The following is a 25,822-nucleotide window of genomic DNA, read 5'->3' on the forward strand; positions in this document are numbered from 1 at the left end:
TTCCCGTAGCGGCTACACGCACTGTGATGTACTTTTCAGTGCCCTCCGGTCTAATTTAACATTCCAACCTTGTTTCCTACGACAGCCCCCTGGTATTCCTCCTTCAACCGCTGAAGACTCCTTTAACCACCTAATACACCACAACACACCATCTTTCAAAACAGTTTTCTCCCTTCAAGTAGCTTCTCCTTTTAAGTCTGTATTATTCATAACTCCAATCATACTAATAGCTTTATTAAGATTTGCAGGTAAAATCCGAGTAAACTACAACTCGAGCTGTAATTACTAGCTACTAGCATTTACAGAACAGCAGGTAAGGATCAGGTACCGGGCTCCACTCCACATCAATGGAGTGGAGTGCATCAATCCAGGTGTGGTAAGAATCCTGCCAAGTCTGTTTTGTTTTTCTTTCTTCAAATTTTTAAATTTACTTTTTAATATCCATATATATTGTATTATTAGTTCCATGGGTAGAATTTAGGAAACTGTGACACAGAGGGGTTGAGGTGCTTGCCCAAAGTCACAATACAGCTAATGAATGGCAAAGCCATTCTGAGGTTGTACTTCCACCACACAATATTGACGTACAGTAAGGGAAGAACACATGACAGGTAGGTATGGAAGGCAAAGAAGTCTCTTTGAAGAGACATTGTTTGAAGAGAAATCTAAAGCTATGGAGAAAACAGGCCATGTAAGTATCTAGGGGAAAAATGTTCCACATGGAAGGTATTAGAAATGTAGAAGCTTTAGTGAATTCCAGGAACAACAAAGAAGTTAATGTGGAGGGAAGCAAATAAGGAATAGTCTCATGGGAAATAAGGTTAACAGAGCTAAGGGTCAGATCACTGAAGGACATAAAGGACAAGGCTAACATGCTATAAAAGATAAGGAAATTTCCTCTCCCAACTTTGTTCACTGATACTACTTTTTAAATATACATTTGATCCCTGACAAGCACTGGTTTGAATGGCATGTGTCCACTTACACGCAGATTTTTTTCAATAAATACTATACAATACTGTAAAGGTATTTTCTTTTCCTTATGATTTTCTTAATAACATATTCTTTTCTCTAGTTTACTTTATTGTAAGAATACGGTACATAATATATATAACATACAAAATATGTTATGTGTTAACTGTTTATACTAAGGCTTCTGGTCAACAGTAGGCTATCAGTTAAGTTTGGGGAGAGTCAAGAGTTATACACAAATTTTCGACTACACGGGTTCAGCACCCCTTAACCCCCATGCTGTTCAAGGCTTAACTGTCGTTAACACTGGTATTCTGTTTTGTAGACATAATTTGCACAGTTGTTCTGTCTGAATTAAGAAAATGTCAGCTTTATTGAAATATAATTTACATATTCACAATTTGAGATATACTTCACAATTCCCCACTTAAAATGTATGATTCAGTAGGTTTTAGTATAGTCATAGATATGTACAACTGTCAGCATGGTCAATTTTAGGGCATTTTAGTAATCTCAAAAGAAGCCCGTCCGTACCCATTAGCGGTCACCTCTGTAAAACAATTGCCCCCACCTCAAATAACTCCTGATCTATTTAATGTCTCTATTTTTTATTTTAAACATTTTACATAATGTGATCCTGCTTCTTTCACTTACTATAATGTTTTAAAAGTTCACCCATTAAAGCATGTATCACTACTTCATTCCTTTTAATGGACAAATAATATTCTATTGTCTAGCTATATCACATTTATTTACCATTCACCAGTGCGGTAGACATTTGGATTGTGGCTACTATCAATAATAGCTGCTCTACACATTACTGTACAAGTTTCACAGGGGCATTTGTTTCATTCCTCTTGGGTACATACCAAGGAGTGGAATTGCTGGATCATATGATAAGTATATTTAACCTTTTGTGATTGCAAACTGTTTTCCAAAAGGGCTACATCATTTTATGTTCCCACTAGTACTATACACGGTTCCCAATTCTCCAATTTCTGTACCAACACTTGACATTATTTTTAATTCAAGACATCCTATTGAATATAAAGTGGTATCTCATTATGGTTTTGATTTGCATTTCCCTGATGACTAATGCCATCCAGCATCTTTCTATGTGCTAACTGGCCATTTGAGTTTTGTTTCTTTTTTTTTTTTTTAATGTATATTCAAATCCTTTGCCCATTTCTTAATTGGATTGTTCATGTTTTTATTCTTGAATTATAAAAGTTTTTACATATTCTAAACATACATTTTTATTAGATATATGATTTGTAAATATTTTCTCCTACTCTGTGGATTCCAGTTCACTTTCTTGAAGGTATCCTTTGAAGCACAAAAATTAACTCTGATTAATCAAAAGTAAAGTCTGATTTATCAGTTTTTTCTTGTTACTTCTGCTTTGGTGTCATATTTAAAAATCCACTGGCAAATCCATGGTTATGAAGAGTTATTCCTATGTTTCCTTCTAAAAGTTTTGTAGTTTTACCTTTTATATTTAGATGTTTGAAACTGACAAGCTGATTCTAAAATTCATACAGAATTACAAAGGATCCAGAGGAATGAAATAGTCTTTAGAGAATAAATCAATCTTGAAAAATAACACAGTTGGAAAACTTAGACTTCTCAAATCCAAAATATATTATACAAACAACAGTAAAGAAGAAAACACTATACTAGCATAAAGAGACATACAAATCAATGGAATGAAATGTAGACTCTAGAAATCAACTCAAGGGTCTATGATCAACTGGTTTTCAAGGAGGATGTCAAGACCATTCAATGAGGAAAGAACAATCTTTTCAACGTATGGTACTAGGACAATTGGATAACCACATGCAGTAGAATGGAGTTGAATCCTTATTTCATATCATATACAAAACTCCAAATGGATCAAAGGCCTGAATGTAGTAGCTTTATTTTTATATTTAAATTTATTCACTCTTTACCACCAATTTTTTTAAAAGATTTTATTTATTTTAGAGAAAGAGAAAGAGAGCACAAGTCAGAGGAGGGGCAGGGAGAGAAACAGGCTCCTTGCTGAGTAGGCAGCTAGAAGCAGGGCTGGGTTCCAGGATCCTGAGATCATGACCTGAGCCAAAGTCAGATGCTTAACTGACTGAGCCACTCAGGCACCCCTCCCACCAACCACCAATTTCTTTTACTCTGTTTTTACCTATTCAATTCTCTTTATTTTGATTCATCAATTTGTTGGCTGAACTATATTCCCAAGTGGTTTTCCAAGAAAAGTGCCTGGGTATTATATAACCCATGTTCTGTTTAAAATTTGTTATTGTTTGTTCTAAAATGGCCAAGAAGAGAAAGTGGATTTATATAAAGTTTTTAGGTTGCACTTTTTTTTACTCCACCATCTTCTAGAACCACGGGTTGGTTCATTCATTCATTCATTCATTCATTCATTCAACAATGCCCTACCATATGATAAACAATAGTAGAAAGAACAGACAGTGCCCTACCTTCATGACTCATCTATCCTCCTGGGGAGAGAATAAACTATCAACAAAAGTTAGAGATTGGTTGGTGACAAACATCATGGAGATAAGGCAGGATGAATGAGGGATATACATAAATACTGAATTTAAAATAAAAACATACCGTCAAAAAAATGTTCCCACTGTCAAAGTTTTTCATAATCTCTTTTAACCTTTAAGGGTTCATTTAGGAACTAATGATGAATATAATAAAAAAGCATTAATCTGAAAATGAACTGTTCTTTCAATTTCACTATCATTTATTCCTTAAATTGAATATGTCTTGTTATGAAATCCTATCCTATACTAATATGAGGGACTTATATGTGAAAGAAGGTTCTAGGCTCTCAAGATCTATTTCATGACAATTTCAATGTAAATTAGAAACAAACATTAGAGACTTCCGACCCCAAAGTCTATAGAGATTCTTTTTATTTTTTTCTTTTTATTTTTTTTTAAAGATTTTATTTATTCATGAGAGACAGAGAGAGAGAGAGAGAGAGCAGAGACACAGGCAGAGGGAGAAGCAGGCTCCATGCAGGGAGCCCGACGTGGGACTCAATCCCGGGTCTCCAGGATTATGCCCTGGGCTGAAGGCGGCGCTAAACCGCTGAGCCACCCGGGCTGCCTGAGATTCTTTTTAAACACTAATAGAAATCACTAATACTAAGAGAATACAACTGAACTCAACAACTACTTATTAGCACTGCATCTAAACAAAGAATCCAAAATCAATAGTTTTCTTGCCTTCACAAATTAGATAGTACTTTCCAGAAAAATTATTTTTTTTCCCAGAAAAATCTATTAATCGTACTTGGTTCTGGAAAAGCTCTTGGTATACAAGTTATTTTGAAAAGTTGGAATTCTTTTGAAACTACAACTAACAAAAGTCAGGAAAAAAAATAACAATGCATGAAGGGTCCCTGTCTGAATATGTAAAAAGCCATCTTCTACACTAGCATTTGATAACAAAGGCACATGTTTCCCAGTTAACATATGGAATATAAGGATAAGGAATAAGGAATATAAGAATAAAAACCAGAATCCATACACAGGATGACTTACTAGTTAGTCATAATTAATCTAAGTATAGAGAAAGCCATGTGATAATGTTGACAGATGAGGATTATGATATCACACATTTATGTGGCATCAGGACTCCACTGAGGTTTTAGGATGTTACCTTATGAATACCCCTTACATCCCTCCGAGACAGGACAGAACACATATTATTTCAATTTTGCAAACTAGAAAACTGTAAATAAAATAATGTACTTAAAATCCCCAAAACTCAAAGCACTGCCAAGCTAAATGACCAGCAAGTACACATCCCGAACCAGCCATAAATTTAGAAAGCACTTGTCACTTATACCCCCACTCATTCCTCAAAAGAATCTGTGACAAAAAATAAAGCAAAAAATTTCAAGTGGCAGCAGCAGCAGCAAATTCCAAGGGCACGTCTTAAGAGTAAGACTTGCTAGGAATGAGGAGCTACTCAGGACCTAACATTTTCCTCGATCTAAAATACTTGCCTTAAAATCTCAGAACAGTCACATGGGAATACAATAGAATTTAGCAAGTTACTGAATTTTGAAACCTGCCTCACAGTAAGCAGCGTAACATCATCTCAGGACTAAGTTGACACCTTCCAAGGTAAGGGAAAGCACTGCCCAGATTAGTGCCAGAATCCATTATTTTAAGCTGCTACTACACTAAAAGCCTGTTTATTATGATTCCTTTTCCAATGCTATGCTTGCCCCAAAAGATTATTTTACCCTAAATTTCTGGTAAAGATCCAATGTAGGCTTTTATATTTTGACATTTAGACATCTACCACATGTTAAACTAAGACCCAGTGATAGGTTCACATAATATCCTGCACCATATGCCACATAATTAAATCTTCTATTGCTACAATTCACCTTACAACAGTGGCCCTTCTCTTTTACTCAGAGATCAATGAAAAAAATTTAATCTGGATGTATTCTACAGTTTAAGCTATCTGTTAGCCCTTTTTAGAGAATGTCCATTGCCAAAAGGCTACAGGCCATCCCCTTCCATGAGATCAACAATTTGGAAAGTATTTATTAGTCATACCACACCTATTCCCTAAAAGGATATAGATTTAAAGCAGCAAAATTTCCAAAGGAATTTTTCTTGGTATAGTGGAAATCAGGAACTATGGAGGCCATCAAGGAGCCACTATTCATTTTCCATCACATAAAATAGGTACTTACTACAATCTCAAAACTACTCAAACTTTGAGAAGAGAACAAAGTCATTTTTAAGATCTTACATAACCACTTAGTAATTTATTATAATATTAGCTAATTTTAAAAATTAAGATTCTTCTTAAGTCCTTCCAAATGATAACAGATATTAGGGAACTTTCACAGCCCATGAGCTGCTGGAACTGGGACCTGATATAGACTTCACTTTCTGGGGTTGGTCCAGTATTGGTATAGACCCAGGCTTTCTGAAATATCACTGGGCCTCAAGACTGTTACCAAAGATCTAAACTTCTGGTACTGTCAATCACAAAACAAGAAAAGAAATCCTGAACACTTCATTCATTGACACTTCTTAAAATTCTGTGGGGAGAGTGCAGGAGTGATAGAAATAGGACTGTGGGGTATAATAGAATGGAATATAAAGACTCTAATTTAAAGCAATTTTAAATAGGTTTTGGTATTTAATGCTATTCTTTAGAAAATTATTGGGCTGATGTTTGACATTAGCTGCTGAAAACTGTCTATAAAATACAGCAACTGGAATTAAACTAATAAAATCTTATACAGTATCAATCCATAGATTTAATAACTAGATAAGGGTGATTTGCAATGAGTGTATTGATAGTCTGTAAGTGAGAGCTTCTAAAGTACTTAAGAAGTACTTACAGGTGCTTATAAACAAAGTCCTGTTTTAAGTAGTTTGAACATTCTTGCTAAAATCTTGTTTGCACTATTAGTTTGCTTAGTGGAACTTTTTTTCAGAGACTGTAACAGTGAGTTTTAATAAGCCTTGTGTCTGGAATGGCTCAAATCCTGACTCAATGGGGCCTGGATTAATAAGGTTTTAAATTACCTCAAAACACAAGGCCTGTGCAAGATGTTAAGTATCACTAGGACTCAGGGAGTTCAACAGTATGGTCTAAGCTAGAGGTAAGAAAATTCTAATCAGTTAGTCTACCAGGGCCATTTATCCCACAGAAAACAATTACCCCTCTATGATTCCAACACTGTAAAGGGAAGAAAAGAGACAAATTTATAGGGCTTAGAGCACCCAGACAAGAGATAACATCCTAAATCAATTAGCATTTTGACATGTGATATTGAGTTTAGCAGTTTTCGTTTTTGGCAGCTTATTATCTATCAAAATTTTGGTAAGAGTGAGGAAAGCCTAAATCCCATACCCTGTCACTTTACTCACTCTATCAGGACCCATACCTCACCTTGATCTTCCATTAATCCAATTAAAATCTAACCATCTGTCTTCTTCATTGTATGAAGAAATGTACAGAGATACACTTCCAATGTATGGCTTCCAAATTCAGCTGGATCTTCAACACATCACAATCTTTCTGAATGTAGTTCATTCAATGGAACTAAAGCATGTCTCTTGAAATACACCCCCCTCCCCCCCCTTGGTTTCTGAAACCACCAGGTCCTAATTCTTCTCTTGCTTTTCTTATCACTCCTAACTAGGCCCTTACCATCCGGGGTGCCCTTATGTCTTGGTATTCCCAGAAGCCATCTTTTCAGAGAACTCACTCTCTCCAACTTTCTTCACAGTCAGTTACCACTTAATACACTAATAACCTTCAAATCCTCATCTCTATTCAACCATCTTCTAAGAGTCTGACAAGTATGTCCAAGCTGCCATTAGAATAACTCTACTTGAACTTCTCTCACTCCGTTCATCCAGCTACACTGACAGAAATGTAGAAACCATCAAACCCATTCACTGGCTTCAGAGGCAAAAAAGAATTGGGTTCTAAATCTCTGCTTATAGCAGTATATTTCTTATCAACTGCCACAAAATAAAATTTGTATTTATTAATAGGTGAACCTAAAAATGAGTATTTTATGTAGCATTTCACTGTTTTATTTATGTATATTCTCTATATTATCTGAAAACACACCTTTCAACATCATTCCATTGTGTCTGCACACCAATACTTTTCCACCACCTCTTCCATTCGTAACCAAAAAATTAGCAAGGTATTTAATTTTCTCTCAAATAAATCAATCATCACAAAATTACATCACTTTGACCTATAAATTCATTTGTGTGAAGCCACAATACATGAAGTTTTCAGAGTGTTCTCTGTTTCTGTATTTTTATATCTTACTCATTCTTGGAGTCTGGTAATTATCTTTTTTCTTTAATGGTGATGCTTTGTGTTTATATATATAGACAAGTTAACTAGAAATTCTAGTTTCTGTAGCAGAGACGATTTTAAAGTCACTATGAACTAGAATGAAACAGTTTTGTTTTTTTTAATTCATAAAAGAATTAAAGGTGATCTTAGAAAATCAGATGGTTAAGGGGGAAAAACACCATTTATTATATAATGAGTATATTCATACTTTGAAGCTACAAAAGGATGAGATTTTTGTATAATTACTCCACCCAATTAAAATGTACTCAAAGAAATTTTAATTTTTAAAATGTTTTATTTATTTTCTATCATATTTTTAAAAGCACAGAGTACTCTATGCAAAACTTTCTTTCGTCACTTTTTATTTATCCCTAAAATAAACCTCAATAAATTATATAACACCAGATCAGTATTTTCCTTTTACACAAAACTTGCAGTAAGCATATTGCTTAAAACAGTTGTACATTTGAGGGTAAAATATTTGCAGTATGCCTCTATATAAAAACAGAGTGCACCGGGCAGCCCCAGCAGCTCAGCGGTTTAGCGCCGCCTTCAGCCCGGGACCTGATCCTAGAGACCTAGGATCGAGTCCCAAGTCAGGCTCCCCACATGGGGTCTGCTTCTCCCTCTGCCTGTGTCTCTGCCTCTCTCTCTCTCTCTCTCTCTGTCTCTCACTAATAAATAAATAAATAAAATCTTAAAAAAAAAAAAACAGAGTGCATCACCTCGAGTTTTCAAACGTTCTGAATGATTTTAAGAAACATACTGGGGAGTTTCCATTTCGTTAAGAGATGAAGTGAAGGTAAATGTATATATTAGACCCTGCAATAGAAGAAATTCATGATCAGGACAATTCAAATCAGAGCAATTACTGGCCTATATCCAAATAATGACAACATATAGATATCCAGCCAGAAAAAGAAATCTGTGGCACACATATATGTGTGTGTGTGTGTGTGTGTATACATATATATATATATATATATATATATATATGAAGTTTTATAGTTTGAAATAACAGCATGACAAAAGTTTTTTTTTTTCTATTTTCCACATTTCAAGAAAATGGCATATAGCTCCCAAGTATGGAGGGTTCAAGGGAATTTCTGGGTCTAACATTCCAAAAATAATTTTAATTTTTGCATTCTTGAAAAAAGATCAATGAAGAAAATAGGCTGTATTGGGGCACATGAGTGGCTCAGTCAGTTAAGCATCTGCCTTTGAAAAAAAAAAAAAGCATCTGCCTTTGGTCATGATCTCGGGGTCCTGGGGTGGAACCCCATGTCAGGCTCCCTGCTTGGTGTGGAGTCTGCTTCTCCCTCTCCCCCTTCCTCTCCTTCCTTCTCCTGATCTCTCTTACTCTCAAATAAATAAATAAATAAATACATACATAAAATCTTAAAAAAAGACGTAGGTTATATAAGATTTGAAAAGGAAGCGAGAAAAATAAATAAATGACCAAAACTCTACCAAAAGCCTCTTCTCTTAATAAAAGTGTCAACTCTAAACCAACTGAAGGGATCCTAAGAAAAAAACAGTGAAGGAAATAAGAGTAGGAGAGGAAAGAAAAAATAAGGAATTTTAAATGAACCAGAAGTTAAGCCTGGAAGTCTTAGATTTAATTCAAAGAACATGAAGACTCCTAACTCTGGGAAACGAACTAGGGGTGGTGGAAGGGGAGGAGGGCAGGGGGTGGGGGTGAATGGGTAACAGGCACTGGGGGGACACTTGACGGGATGAGCACTGGGTGTTATTCTGTATGTTGGTAAACTGAACACCAATAAAAAATTATTTTATTAAAAAAAAAAAAACAAAGAACACTGAAGTTCTTATGAAAGACAAGGACACATTCAAAGCATCAGGCAGGTCACCGTAGGATAAATCAGGTCTAAGGGAGGGGGCAATCCAGCAATGGAAGTTTAATCTGTACAAAAACTCATAAATGAAGGAGATAAAAATTGGTAAAGAAAAGATACTACAGGGCAGCCCGGGGGGCTCAGTGGTTTAGCACTGCCTTCAGCCCAGGGCATGAACCTGGAATCCTGGGATCGAGTCCCACATCGGGCTCCCTGCATGGAGCCTGCTTCTCCCTCTGCCTGTGTCTCTGCATCTCTCTCTCTCTCTCTCTCTCACTCTTTCTCTCACTCTCTCTCTCTCTCTCATCCTTTTGCCTGTCATGAATAAATAAATAAAATCTTAAAAAAAAAGATACTACAAATGGAAAGAAAAAATAAATATTAAAATGTTACCAAGCCACTAATCTCAATTAGGAATGGAAAATTAGGGGTGCCTGGGTGGCTCAGTCAGTTAAGCATCTGTCTTCAACTCAAGTGATTATTCCAGGTCCTAGGATCAAGCCCTGCTTCGGGCTTTCCTCTCAGCAAGGAGCCCGCTTCTCTCTCTCTCTCTGCCTGCTTCTCCCCCACCTTGTGTGCGTGCTCTCTCTCTCTCTGTCAAATAAATAAACAAATAAATAAATATTTTTTAAAAGGAATGGAAAATTAAAGCAGTTCTCCTATCTTAATCAACAAAATTCTACAAAGAATCAATTAAAAAATAAATGTTAAGGTACTCATCAAAGAGATGGCTTAGACTTATTTTGAACAGAGCCTCAGTGACAACTGGGAAAATATTCAGTGGTCTAATATACATGTTACTAAAATACAAGAACAGAATTTCTAGATATAATGGCTAAAAAATCATAACAGTTTCATGAAGAACTATGATTTGAACCCTTCAGTTCCATGAAATCTAATGAACCCCTAGCAGCATAACTATTTAGAAAACCACACAGCACATTATAATAAAATTATCATAAACTGGTGATACAGAGAAAATTAAAGCAGAGGAAAAAAGACCTAAAGTAAAGCAAAGACAAGAATGACAAGAGATTACTTATCAGAAGATGTAAAATAGAATATAATGGAAAAAAGATTTTTAAAGTGCTGGAAGTCACTAGTATTTAAAAGAATTTTTAAAAAATGATATATCATAATCAGGGGGATATATTCCAGAGATGAAAGAATGATTCAACATCTGCAAATGAATCAGTATACCACATTAACAAAATGAAGGATAAAAATCATATGATTGTCTCAACAGATCCAGAAAGGTTGCTGTGTAAGGGCTCCAATTTCTCTACATCCTCATTAACCCATGGTATTATCTGACTTTTTGATTGCAGACATTTTCTAGTGGGTGTAAAGTGGCATTTCACTGTGCTTTTGATTCAAATTTCCTCAATGGTTAATGATGTTTTCGTGTGTTTACTGACCACTGGCAATGATATAACTTCTCTGAACTCACTTACTAGTGCTAATAATGTGTTATTGTATTCCTTAGGATTATCTAAATACAACATAAGGTAGTATTCATCTGCTAACAGCGAAATTTTACTTCTTCCTTTCCTATCTGGATACCTGTTCTTTTACTTGCCTAATTATTCTGGCTAGAACCTCCAGAGAAGCATTGAATAGAAGTGAAGAGAGTCCACAATCTCCTCTTATCTCTTACTTTAGAGGGAAAGCATCCAGTCTTTCATATTAAGTGTGATGTTAGCTGTGAGATTTTTGTAGATGCCCTTTTTCAGGTTGAGAAAGTTCTCTTCTACACACGTTACACTGAGTGTTATTATCGTGAAAGAGAGCAGAATTTTTCAAAGGTTCAGTTTCCTGTTTGTCTTTTGAAGTGATTATGCATTTTTTGTCTTTATTCTATTGATAAGTTGTATAACATTGGTCAAATTTTATATGTTAAACCAATTTTGCATTTCTGTAATAAATCCCATTTAGTCATGGTATACAATCCTTTTTATATGTTACTGGATTCAGTCTATGAGTATTTATTCAGGATTTTTGCATCTATGCAAGGGAGATGCTGGTATGTGTTTTCTTATGATGGCTTCATCTGGTTCTTGATATTTTAAATTACATATGTCACCCAAAATTTTAAACTGGCATTATGTCTAGAAAACTGCTTTAAGTATTAGGAATTTGTTTATCTACTGATGCTGTACACATTCATAATATATACTTCAAAACAATCTGTCTTTATAGACACTAAATATAAATATATACATACATCTCGACATTCAATATGTATGCCTAAAGGTTATAATTTAGGGGTAAATAAGTATGACATATCTATATATCAATGATCAGATATGCAGAATATTATATAGCAAGATTTAAAACAATATACAAATAATCTTACTTTTTAATACTTCCTCAATTCTCCTATGTAAATTAGGGTAGAATGCTTCCAAGTGTTTTAAAATTTATTTTCAGGAAAGCAGAGTTTAAATCATTAATACATAGTGTATATGAAGCCAAATGACTGTTTTCATAGCTAGAATAAATGCCTAACAAGAAAATGTGCAGGATTAGGATGATAATAGAATAATCTGGAAATAACACATCTTGCACAGGAAGAAATTTTATTTGAACCATACCTAGATAGATTTGTTTTCCTTAAATTATAGATGGAATGTTAACTGAAAACAAAAAATTAAAGACTGAATATGTGCTTATCTACTGAGCATATCTGAAAAAATAAAACAAATGTGGGAGGTTTTTGAAAAATCATTTTTCCTCTAAATTTCTTTAGCTCTCCTACCCCCAGCTGAGACGGTCTTGTGCTTCCTCCTTTGCCCAGCTGTTCCTTGTGCATTTGGCTTTAATCAGGTGCAGAGCAGGAACTCAACATCCTGTTGCCTTACTCTGATTAGGAGGAGTCAAATTCTACAAATTGGCAGGTTTCTGCTTTTAGTGATTCTATTTGATGAATCATTTGCTTTTAAGTATTTGAAAAGGGCCATTAGTGAAGCAGCAGCCCAGCCTGTTGCTATTTTCCGGTCTATTTATAACCAGCCACTCCAAGGATCTAAGTGCTGACCCTCTTTACCTACTAAACCTAAAATTTAGGAGTACAGCAAAAAGGAATGGATAAATACCTACTCTCTGAAATAATAACAATAGTGATCAACAGCTAAGATGCTAGCTGTTGTGGTCTTAAAACAATTAAAATATTAAATTAGCAGACTTAGAGATCAAGGTGCCCTTTTCCTAATAAGCAAGACACATAAAATTTTAAAGGCTGAGTCCACAAACTCAAAGATCCAGTCTAGAAATACAGAAAATATAAAATTATTTTTATAGGAGTTTAAAAATAACAAGTATAGAATTAAAGATATGAAGAGAAAAAGAGCCAAAAATTAATATAATAAGTAAAATATTTATTACTCTCCTAGTCTCCAGACCTTGTGTTAACTTCAATTCCCCAAACTAGTCCTAGATATAAGATACTGAAGATACCACTGTCTTGAAGGGTAAGGGGTAGAACATGCAGCTATGTCCACTAATGACGATGTTCCAAGTCAGTTTCCATCCCCACTTGTCCATGGAAACAGCTCTGCACCACATCACACACTATACAGCCTGCACTCTGGAGCTCCAGTGAGGCTGTAAGGGGATACTAACAGCGCACATACCACCCAGCTGGTAGGGTGGCAAGGAGCCAGACTTCCTCAGCTGTATGTCTTGATTTAGAGGTTGTGAAATAGCAAAGTCTCATTAAGACTTGGCCACTGTCTCTTTCTCAACATCATTAGATTGCTAACACAGCAGGCCTCACATCAAATGGCCTTTGTGTAATCCTATTAAGCCAAAGGATGAGAAAAGCTGGACTTGAGGATGAGGGAATGCTTTTCATGGAAACCTGAGTTTCAGATCTATTTTATGGCCTGGCAGCCTCCCGGAGCCTAGCAAGGCAACAGAGTATGGAAAGACAACATAGATAACACATGGAAGCTGTGCCAAAACCAGGAACAGACAATGCCAAAAGGGCAGGAAATGGGGTCTAAAGAAACCAAAGTGGAGCAATTTTTTTTTTTTAAGTTCACAGGGTGGGGGTGGGGAGGATATAAAACAAATGGATCAGCCAGAGAATGAAGGGCAAAACCACCAAGGTAATAAACATAAATGGGTGGATACAGGACACAAACACAGAAGAGGAGTCCCTGATCCCTTGTGGGCAGCAACTTATGTTCTGAAAGCCACGTGATAACTTTGTGGCATATTTCTGGTATCCTTTTGCATTTGTGAGATTCATGAGATAAAAAGAAGAACAGTAATGCTACACAATACATTAATACAGAGCTTCATTGAGTTTTAAAATTTAGGGATCCCTGGGTGGCGCAGCGGTTTAGCGCCTGCCTTTGGCCCAGGGCGCGATCCTGGAGACCCAGGATCGAATCCCACGTCGGGCTCCTGGTGCATGGAGCCTGCTTCTCCCTCTGCCTGTGTCTCTGCCTCTCTCTCTCTCACTGTGTGCCTATCATAAATAAAAATAAATAAATAAAATAAATTTAAATTTTAAATGGAAGAAAAAATCATATTTCAGATAACTTGTTAAATTCACTAGTGATTATGCAGATTACAAAATGAAAATCACCACCACATTTAACACAGTATAAAACTGAGCTTCTGAGGTACACAAGAGCTGCTATTTATATGGCACTGGTGCTGGTGCACAAAACACTTTAGACTAAAGTATGTGTTTTTGAATTTCACTGTGCATTTGAAAATATATGAGAATAGGGCAGCCCTGGTGGCCCACGGTTTAGCGCCGCCTTCAGCCTGGGGTGTGATCCTGGAGACCCAGGATCAAGTCCCATGTCGGCTCCCTGCATGGAGCCTGCTTCTCCCTCTGCCTGTGTCTCTGCCTCTCTCTGTGTGTCTCTCAAGAATAAATAAATAAAATCTTAAAAAAGAAAAAGAAAAAGAAAATATATGAGAATAGTGTTCCAAAAAAGATACGATTCTGCTTTTATGTAAATAGTTTGGAAGTCAGTCAATTAGAAAGTATCCCAGTCAGATATTTTAGAACACACTAAGGGGGTAGCTGAGAGAACCCCTAAAACTTTAACCAGTTTTCCTTCTGAGGAATAATAGACTTATTCAGGTACTCATCTTTTAAAAACTGTGTGCTCTTAACACAAAATTAAGTGATTTTTAAAAAATTATTTGTAATTGACTTTGATCATTTATGTCTTTACATACATAGATCCTAGGTAGATTTAGCAAACATCAGGCAATATTGATGGGGGTATTAGAATCTATGTAAATGATGTAAAACTGTTTCCCAGAGGTGTTTCAAATAGTCAATTTGAATTTCATTTAAATTATATTGAAAACTATACTCACACTCCTATGTAAATTATATTAACATGTAAAATAATGGCAACTTCCTAAATATGTATTTATGTCAAGTTAAAATCATTTTTATTTAGACTTCAGAATAAAGCTTCTCTTCTAATGTGTCATTAATTAAGATGGTGAAAACCTACAAAAGGATCAGACTTCTGTCTCTTCCTCACAATAACTATTTGTTGGACAGAACTCTGCGCTATCATTATCAGAATTCAAACATGAAAACTTGGTTGAAACTGATGAAACCCACAGAGCATGGCAGGAGCAAAGGTGCAACCCCTGTCTCCAGGAACCCTTCCATAGGCCAGATTACACAGAAATTGCTCAGAAAGCAGAACACCCAGAAGAATTGTCACTCCTAAAAGGAAAATAAGAGAACAAGAAAGACTCTCTAAAGTAAGCATACTTAAAATATTCAAAGACATAAGAGATATAAGTCAAGCTACAAAGTAAGAAGAGGTGAGTTGAAGAAAGCACCAAACAGAAATTCCATATAATTAGTAAAATTACAACAAAAGCCATCAATGGATAGGTAGAGTGGAAAACTATTCAAAAACTTGCAAAACTACCATTTAAGACTACAGGCAAAATCAAGATATTTTTAGACAAAGAGAGTTTATAAGTCATATACCTTCACTAAAACTACCACTGAAGGACCCACTTTAACCAGAACAAAATTAAGTTCAAAAAGCAGGAGCAGGAGCAGGATGGAAGAACTAAGAGTGAGCAAATAAACTTGTAAACATGAATAAATCTAAACAATTACAAGCTATATTTAAAAACAACAAGAATAATAACAATGATTAATTCCAAAGATATGTAAACTGGACAGCAATAAATGGGAACACGGAAGGGAGCAGATCAGAGTGTTCTGAGTACACAATGAAAACTGTTCATTAGGTTTGGATTTTACAACAAAGTATGTGTGTTAAAATTAAGCATAACAGCTAAAAGAATACAAATGGAAAGTCCTTCTGAACCAGTAGCTGAGGAAAACAATTAAAAGATTCATCAAACTAACAAAAGGGAAGTAACATGAAAAAAAGAAAAAGAAAAAGTTGAAAACACGTATTTAGAAATAAGCACCTATTATATATCAATAACAATAAGTGTAAACCCATTAAATTCTCCATGAAAGTTACAAATAAAATTGAAGTTACAAAAAAGAAATACCTAATTATTTTTCATAAATATACACTTAAATGGACATTGAATGGTTGACAATATAAGGAATAGAAAAAGAGGGACACCTGGGTGGCTCAGCATTTGAGCATCTGCCTTTGACTCAGGTCATGACCCCGGGGTCCTGGGATGGAGTCCCACATGGGGCTCCCTGCATGGAACCTGCTTCTCCCTCAGCCTGCGTCTCTGCCTCTCTCTCTCTCTCTCTCTCTCTGTATCTCTCATGAATAAATAAATAAAATCTTTAAAAAAAAAAAAAGAATAGAAAAAGAAATCTCAAGCAGCTACTTACAAAAAAAAGTGGATTCAGTAATATTAATCCTTTTTGCTTTAATTCCAGTATTAACAATAATGAGGTATACCACATACTGTTAAAGCCACCCACCAAGAATATATGATAATCAAAAGCAAAGGAAAACAAATCCACAGTGATAGTGAGAGATTAATACTTCATGAGAATATTATAATCTTCAATGTAATCATTTAAAAAAAAAAACTAAAATATGGGCAGCCCCGGTGGCGCAGCGGTTTAGCGCTGCCTGCAGCCCAGGGCGTGATCCTGGAGACCTGGGATCGAGTCCCACATCAGGCTCCTGCATGGACCTGCTTCTCCCTCCTTCTGTGTTTCTGCCTCTCTCTCTCTCTACGTCTATCATTCATAAATAAATAAATAAATAAATAAATAAATAAATAAATAAATAAATAAATAAATCTTACAAAAAAATAAAATAAAATAACTTAAATACATGAGCCTAATATTCAATGTAAGAAACAAAACAACATACCCAAAGAAAGCAGAAGATATTAAAATTGATTTTTTGGTGAGATTTTGAAATCTAATCTGTTTCCATTTGTATTCACATGCTGCTAAACCCATAAATTAAGGTCTGACATAAAAAGATACCAGAGTCTACTGAAAATAAATATTTAGAGCTCTAGATGTGCACACACATAAATGAGGGAGGGAGGTCTCTTTTTTTTTTTTTTGATACTTGAAGAATTTTCAAATCAAGCATTTACTTAAGTTTATACATGCTGTTATTAAGCAGTAAATACAACTAACATATTGCATGAATAATGAATAATGAATAATGACTACGCTGGCTCAAACAAAGTACTTTCCACCTTATACTGTAACCTTTGGATCTATAAATGAATGAATGAATGATCACTCAGAATGAACAAAGATGTACTCCATGCAGCTAGTTGCCAGATCAAGATGTTCTCTGGAAATGTGAACATACTTCAAGGTGAAGTCAATATTTGGAAAAACACGAAATGAAAAAATTGGGCATGTTCTTTCTTAATCCTGACAAACCTATATTGAAAATAATTCTTGCTTGAATGAATAATCAGCTCTGTAAAGAAGATGACTTCACCGGTCACATGTTAAATTATCAAATCTCCCTTACTCTAAGATGTTATCTTTTACCAAAAAAAAAAAAAAAAAAAAGTTTTCAAACTACTACCTGGCCACTAGGATTTTTTTTGACATAACAAAGTAACTTTTAAAATTAATTTTAAGATTGCTTAGCACATTTTGTTCAAGTGCTCACATTTTACTATTATTTTTTCAATGTAAAAGTTTTAACCCTCCTCAGAACAATCACTTTAGTTCAATTAGCACCATTTAACTGTCAAAAAAAAAAAAAAAAACAGTGCTCAAAAGGCAAAGGGAGGTCAAAGGGCCACCACCTGGTCGTGGGCCACAGACCCCCTGGGCTTTCTGGCCATGTGGCTCTCTTTATCTCAGGGTGTAGAAAACCTCCCAACTTCTCTCAATTACAAACTCAGAAGGCTCCATACTTGGTTCTCAAGCATGCACTTCACTCCACATTCACTAGGCTCCATTTGTTCCTTTGCTGATTGCTGGCAACACTTGTCTAGCCCTAATACAAACATCTTCAGCATGCATCATGGGTTTAATGAAGTGGAAAATAAGGATCATAGGACTTTTCAAACACGAAGTCAAGGAAAAAGACCAAAGCAAGTTACACATGAAACATGAAAAGGTTTAATATTAATGCACAGACCACTTCTCTTGGCAAATGAAAGTATGCTATTCAAAACCACCAGCATCTAGAGTAGTAACTTTTGTTTTTTACATCCCTGGCTACAGGTACAACCTTGTCAAAGTCAGTTCTGTCCTTTGTTTGGACATGTTATCAGCAAAATGTATAATTTTAGCATTCACATGTCCTAAACTGCTCACAACCAACCTCAATACTTCCTATAAGTTCTTCATAAGGACTGATTTTGATGACTATATATACATCACAAAGTGAATTTCATAGGACCTAGTGTTGGTGGATGAGGCACTCAACTATCTGGCCACCAGATTAATTGAGATGTTGGTGCATATTAATCAAGTCTAAATTAAGCTTTTTTATAAAATGAATATAATATCTTCATTAATTTATTGAATGTTGTCTATGGAAGAGCTTTGTACTAATTCTAAGATGTTATTGAGAAATTGGAAATGAGCCAATAAATTTTTCCAATGAATATATAGAACATATAAGAAATAAGACATTAATAAGGTTAAAGAAAAAGAAAAAGAGACAAAAAATAAAAATCCCAGAAACTATGGAGTACATATTAGCATGCATATAAGCAAAAAAAATCATGGTAAACTAGAAGCTGAAACCAGAGAATATAAAACAAGAGTATAAAATAAAGAACTCTGTCTAAAATGGATTCATGAAGAGATGATCCTTGCTGGTCCTTCTGAAGTTGAGGCTTTCTGATTAAATCTAGAGAAGGAGTGGCATTCTTTTTTTTTTTTTTTTTTTTAAGGAGTGGCATTCATGAGGACAATGTGGGCCACTAGGCAAGGCTGAGACAGAAGTGGGCAATTGTGAGCTAGGAGTTTATCTGGGGAGAGCAAGTGAAGGTGTAGGGGAAAATAAAAGGCATTCCAGTACGGTGTGATTCACAGGTAGAGAGCTCTGAGACCAGGACTCACTCTTGTTTCTTTTCCTTTGAGTTCCAGTACACTCAGAATGGGACTTAGGTGATTTTTCTGAAAGCAGGAGATTGAGAAAGATGATTTTTATTTGGATATATATAAAATATGTAGAAATAGAGGGGGGAATTCTTTTAAGAAAAAGAATGTCCAGGAGAAAAGTGTTAGGGTTTAGAATAAGGATAGGAAAGATCGATATAATGATAAGACTATCTGGCGTATTAGTAAGAACAAACAACAGAATTTACTTCTGTCTGTATGGCAAACAGAAGACAAAAGATACTTCCAGAAAGAAATATAAGGAAATCAGAGGACAGGAGAGTACATGATAGTTATTGGAAAATAAGGTTAAGGTAGCATGACATATACAGACTTAACAGGAAGTCATAAATATATTTCATAAAGTTCATGAAAAGTTCTTTTAACAAAAAACAGATTTATAAATGAAATGTGAAAGCTTAAGGACATTATCTGCATAATCAATTGGCCTTCTATAGTGATATAATTAAACTTACTATCACTGCAGAATCCTTTTCTTCTATTCTTTTAGACTCAAAAAAAGTTTTCTAGTGTCCATAGTTGTTTCAACAAAAGTTTAAAAAAATTTTGAATACTTAAGGAAAAACAAAGAATTTGTGGCAAAAGAATACCCTTAAAGATAGCTACTATAAAAGGACCTAGTTAAAGAAGTCTCACTTGTAAAACAGTAATGTATATATTTTATAAGCTCTGCAGTAAATCCCTATTTTAGCTTCCTTTAACCAATATCTTTAAGTGGAAAAAGATTACTATCAGTAGAGCAAAGTCTTAGTCTGTTTAACACAATTAGTAACAATAAGTTAACTCAGTACATAACATGGATATAAAACGCCCTTATAAACTGAAAGCAGAACAGACAAGAAGGTAACTTAATTGAAGTTAAAACTGTTTCAGTTTTTGTGAGTGGAGAAAAAGCACACAATATTTTTAAATCCTAAATCATTTACCCTCTGCAATTATCTCATCTACCAGAATTCCAAAATCAATTTTAGTGGACTTTCATTTATGCTTTATAATAGGAAAAAATGACACATTTCCAAATTTAATTAACCAAAACAAAAATTCCTAGGACACCCCATGTAATTCTGAGTGGACTAAACAATACATCTTAGTCGCTCAGGACAAAAGGTCATTTGGAAGGGATGTGCCTTTAAGGGTTTACAAAGGCTTGGTCTTCAGTCCTGTAATAAAAGAGGAAGCACATCTCAGTAAAGGAAGGATGCCCACTTTAAATAAGGAAATGGGTTTGCAGGATGCACACATGCTGCTTTCTATTAATGATAAGCACAGTCTACAAAAAGAGCCTCAGACTGCTTTAACTTTCATGTAGAATACCTGCAGAGAATGCCTAACATAAACAAAATGACAAGTAATGTGTCCACTCACCATTTATTAAATGATTTATGTGTTCATAATAGAGGCTAGTAAATACTGATGACTATATTCCAGTTAAGAGCTGTAATTACTGGTGTGATGATTGTATGCCAGGATCAACGCCAATAATGTTTTGGGAGAGAAACATACTTTAGAGGTTTATGAGGATAATTATACAAGATAGATGGCTTTGCTATGCGATTTTTTTTTTTTTTTAAGCTAGAGGGAATAAGAAGGCAGGGATTTCTTGAGACCTTTATCTTAACTTTAAAAAAAAATATTGTACATATTTAAAGAATGTAAAACTTTTGTTAACGTTTGCTCTACGTCAAGACAAAGTAAATTTAATCAAAATCCTAATTAATGTTAATATAAATTTAATTCTGGGCCATCACCTTTTGCTTCTTCTGTCTCTCTCTGCCTGTCTCTGCCTCCTTCTCTCTCTGCTTCTCCTATGTGTGAGACACACACATGAATCAGACATTCTCCAACTACAATAAAATATATTATAATCCTTATTTAATTACTCCACTGAGCAGGGAGCCAGATGTGGGACTCGATCCCAGGACCCTGGAATCATGACCTGAGCTGAAGGCAGACGCTCAACCGACTAAGCCACCCAGGGCCCCCAAAATATTTCTTTAATTTAACCATGAATTTTAAGTTCTGTGTCATCTGGAATTATATATTGGGATATGGAGGAGGCAGCATGAAATACTGTTTTCTATGCTTCAGGTCCTTTCAGGATTTTAATCTGATCCTGGTCAAACCCCTATTATAAAACAAACTGCACACATTTTATCTAACTGTTGAGCTGTGTTTCTCCACGGAGACAACAAGACCATCAGGATAGTCCAGACAGGTGGACAGGCTGAAGGAGGGGGGAAATTCAGTGCCAACCGGGACCATGACATAGTCCAAGTCATTCTCCACAGCACACTGCGTACTTTGGGCCAGAGATCCCGTTACTACTGGTTACTGTCCATCTCCTCCACAGAAGTTTGTGCCTTTTTTAAAAGATTTTTTTTTTTAAATAAGAAAGTGAACAAGAATAAATACATACCCACATTTTCTTAAAATGTTTGTGGAGGTGGTACCCAGGAATTCCGGTCAAGTTTTGTGAGGCTGGAAAGCCAAAAGATAACTGAGGCAAGTCTTATTTTGCTGTTTGTAAACCACCTAAAGGATATTTTGCTATTCTTATTTCAGAATGTGAGATTTTCTAGGGAGAAGAGAAGACACACAACTTCAAATGTTGCCCCAATTTCTATTTTACACAGACTTGCTTTATACATATATAAAATGCTTTCTTATCTAAAATTTCCCCAAGGATCTGCAGCAAACAGTTTATATAACAGACTTGACCACAAGAAGTCTCAAAGGCTCTAATACTCTCCAGGGATCAATGACATGTGTGCAGAGAAGAATTTATAAGACTCACTATAACAGTTCCCCTGGAACTATTACTTTCTGATGGGGGAAAGTAATAGATATTTTTAAAAAGTAACACACTTGCCAAAATACGTATTGGCTCCAAAGAAGGCTGTATGCATTAAACAAACACAGTAAAGCCGTTGTAAAGTACAATACTAAAATGTGGATACACTGCAGGTCAAAACATATTCCTTGGAAACAGTAATATACAGCCTATGTTTCACTGAAATGTGAAAGCCTGGAACATGAATATTATCCTTGTGACTCAATATCAATACAATAAAAAGGCTTTTCTCCAATTCCTTTATTATAAACAAAATCAATTATTACCATGTCAACTCTCTCACACATAAAAATGATCGTATTACTTTCTACAGCAGGGTCACTAAATCAAATGCCTAGAGGGGCAAGCATGTAATACAAATAAGCAAAGCAGGGCAGGTGCAGGCTGTGGCAAACTCAAGCAATATTCTTCAAATGTGAATGTGCGTAAAGGAATCACCTTGTTTCAGTGCATAGCTCAGTGTAGCATTCTGGGGTGACGCTCAAGATTCTGCATGTCTAATAAGCTACTTGAGAAGCAACAGACTTGGGGGATCTTTTCCCTTTCTGCTAGTTTGCCTCAGATGGCAGGCTCCACACAGGAATGCAACCAGGCTCAGCGCTGACCGATTTCTCAAAAGAAGCCGGAAATCCACTCATTCAACAAATATGCCAACCTCATCTGTGTTCTAGGTATTTGAGGCACTGAAGATACAGTAATGAGCCAGACAATGATGTGTGCCTTCATAGTTAACTTAATAATAAGAGGAGAGAGACACCAAACAACATACGTAAGTAAAATGTACAAGCTAACAGCTTAGGAAAAATAGATAAAGCAGAAGAGGGATAGTATGTTTGAGGGGCTTGAGGGGTTGGTGGTTACAGTTTTAGATAGGGTGACCAGGAATGGTCTCGCTGAAAACGTGACATCTGAGTCCTTTCAAAAAGATGAAGAAAGCTATGAGGATATCTGGGGGAAGACAAAGCCAAGCTGTGAGAGCTGGGGTTAGAGCACTGCTGGTGCGCTCAACTGAACTAGTATGGCAGCCAGGTGGCTGAGAGGCAAACTGAGTATGGGAAAGGCCTGGTGCTTTACATATCCTCCTCTGATTCTTAAATGTTAAAAACTAGAAAGCATGACGTCTATGGTCATCACTTCCTGGCTTCTATAATTCCAGACTTTGAAAATACAATTAACATTTTAGTACCATGCTTTATGAAAAAAATTACTCTCTTGCCTAATTTCTTCTAAGCTCTTCAACTATAATGAAAATACATAATTTTATAATCAGACTATATATTCAACATGCGTGTACACAAAGATCCACATAGCATAAGTGCAGATGTTAGGATCTTTCAGTGATCAAAGAGTGGAGTAAAATCCCAGCAAAAGATAATATTCAGTTGTCCTTCATCTATGAATTTGCTGCCTGTATTCCCTCATCTACAAGATAGATACCGTGAACTGTTTCTGTGGTGCTGGCGATAGGTTTGTATTGCAGACGTATGTCTCTTCTTTAGTCGCTGTGTAGTCAATGTCAAGCATTTGAAAGGAGAGCAGCCCAGGTCAAGGATGACTTAAGAGACAGTAAATCTAATTTGCCTTTTATCTTCCTGATACAGAATCCTGTACAGCTGGAAATCACAAAGCCAAATCTAAAACCCTTCTCTGGGAAGTCTATAGAATTTCACGTATGTAATCTTTACACTAATCTCATTCTTGGGACTATCTTACTTTGTTATCTATCCTTTCCCATTGTCTCAGTTTCTTCCTACCGATATTAAATTCATTATCTCTTGGCATATTGTATGTATCATCACACTCCTTAAGTTTTCGTAAATCCTTTTCAAAATAAGTTGTGGAATCCATTCATTCATTAAATATTTTTTTAATAATTTATTTTTTATTGGTGTTCAATTTGCCAACATACAGAATAACACCCAGTGCTCATCCCGTCAAGTGCCCCTCTCAGTGCCTGTCACCCAGTCACCCCCACCCCCCGCCCTCCTCCCCTTCCACCACCCACCACCTCTAGTTCGTTTCCCAGAGTTAGGAGTCTTCCATGTTCTGTCTCCCTTTCTGATATTTCCTACCCATTCATTAAATATTTATTGAATGATAGATACTATTTTAGGTGCTCAGCATACATCAGAGAACAAAACAAAGATCCCTGCCTTTAGAGAGCTTACAAAAGTAGAAAGAAAGATAGATGATAGATAGATAGATAGTCAAACAAGAAAAAAGTAACTTGCTCACAAGAGTCTGATTTAACCAACAACATAGGTAGTAGTAGCATCTCTACTCTTCATTGTAACAGTGCTAATTCACTGCTAGTTAAAATGTCTTCCACAAGATCATGGTAAAAAGCAGTGCCAACATTTACAATATAACTCATCTTTAGAGACACAAACTAGTTCCTCTTATGGACTTGCTACATAATTCACTGACTCCTAGAAGTAGAGAATGTAAAGAAAATTTTTAACACAAATTTGAGGTTTTTCAAATTTCATTTTTAAAAATTCTAAATTAAAAGTCATAAAAATGATAGTAAAAAAAACTTAACATGTGGTTAAATTACTGGTATTTATTCAAAGAAAAAATATTAAGTCTTGCAATCAGTTGAATAATCATGCAAGAAAAGAAAAAGTAATGTCTTTGTAATTTAAGTCATTTCCATTACTAGATTATTTTTAATTGCTATTCTCTTCATTTTTAATTTGAGCCAAATCATATGACCAACGAAATAACTGCATAATCACTGAATCAATGATTCATCAAATCAATGAAATATTGAAATATTGCTGAAAGAAACCATAGATTATTTTTTTAAGATTTTATTTTTTTAAAGATTTTATTTATTCACGAGAGACACACAGAGAGAAGCAGAGACATAGGCAGAGGGAGAAGCAGGCTCCCCACAGGACCCCAGGATGATGACCTGAGCCTAAGGTAAACGCTCAACCTCTGAGTCACCCAGGCGTCCTGGAAACCATAGATAAATAGCAAAGAACTGAGATGTTTGCAATATATATCCCTTTGAGTGCTCTTAAATTGGAAAACTAAAGCAGTATTTATTTCCCTTAAAAATTATAAAATTGTTTGATGAGAAGTGGTGGGGGTTGGGGGAAGTGGTGAAGGGAGCTCCATTATCTTTGCCCAAGGAAACCTTTATGGACTTTCTAGAAAAGATGTACATTGAAACTGGTCCAAGCATGGAAAAAAATTCTTCATTTTATCACTGAACCAAATGTTATTCTCTTTTCCTAAACCTTCTTTAGAGTACTTCTCACAGAGCAAGTGGCAATGTTTGATTCATAAGAAGAAATTTATCTCTGGAACGAATGGTCTCACAATATTAGGAGGTTCCTGGTAGTTAATTTATTATGGAATTGTCAGATGTTCACCAGCATTGTCTTTAATTATACCATTTGCCATGCAGTGTGTCTATACATGGTACTTTAGATAAAGCCTAAAGACACAGAGCAGTGGTACAAACCAGATCTGCACTTATTAAAATGCAGATCCTTGAATTCAATCTCTAAAGAATCTATTTCAGTAGCTCTGAGGTGGAGGCCTAGATGCTTTATTTTTGATAAATGCCAAGATGCTTCTAATACAGGCTCCTTATAAATAAATATTTTAGAATCCCTTATCTTCAGCAGAATGGGTACCCCTTGAGAGATTTATATATAATGGTCCAAAGGGATATGTAAAAATATAAAAGCTTTTATA

At 35.4% G+C, this 25,822-nt stretch overlaps 1 protein-coding gene across 2 annotated transcripts in view; it reads right to left on the minus strand.

Moving 5' to 3' along the window:
* Positions 1–25,822, minus strand: part of GMDS (GDP-mannose 4,6-dehydratase) — a 574,940-nt gene that overhangs the window by 346,089 nt on the left and 203,029 nt on the right. The window lies entirely within an intron of this gene.

The sequence above is a fragment of the Canis lupus genome, chromosome 35, assembly GCF_011100685.1.
Source record: "Canis lupus familiaris isolate Mischka breed German Shepherd chromosome 35, alternate assembly UU_Cfam_GSD_1.0, whole genome shotgun sequence".
Lineage (NCBI taxonomy): Eukaryota > Metazoa > Chordata > Mammalia > Carnivora > Canidae > Canis > Canis lupus.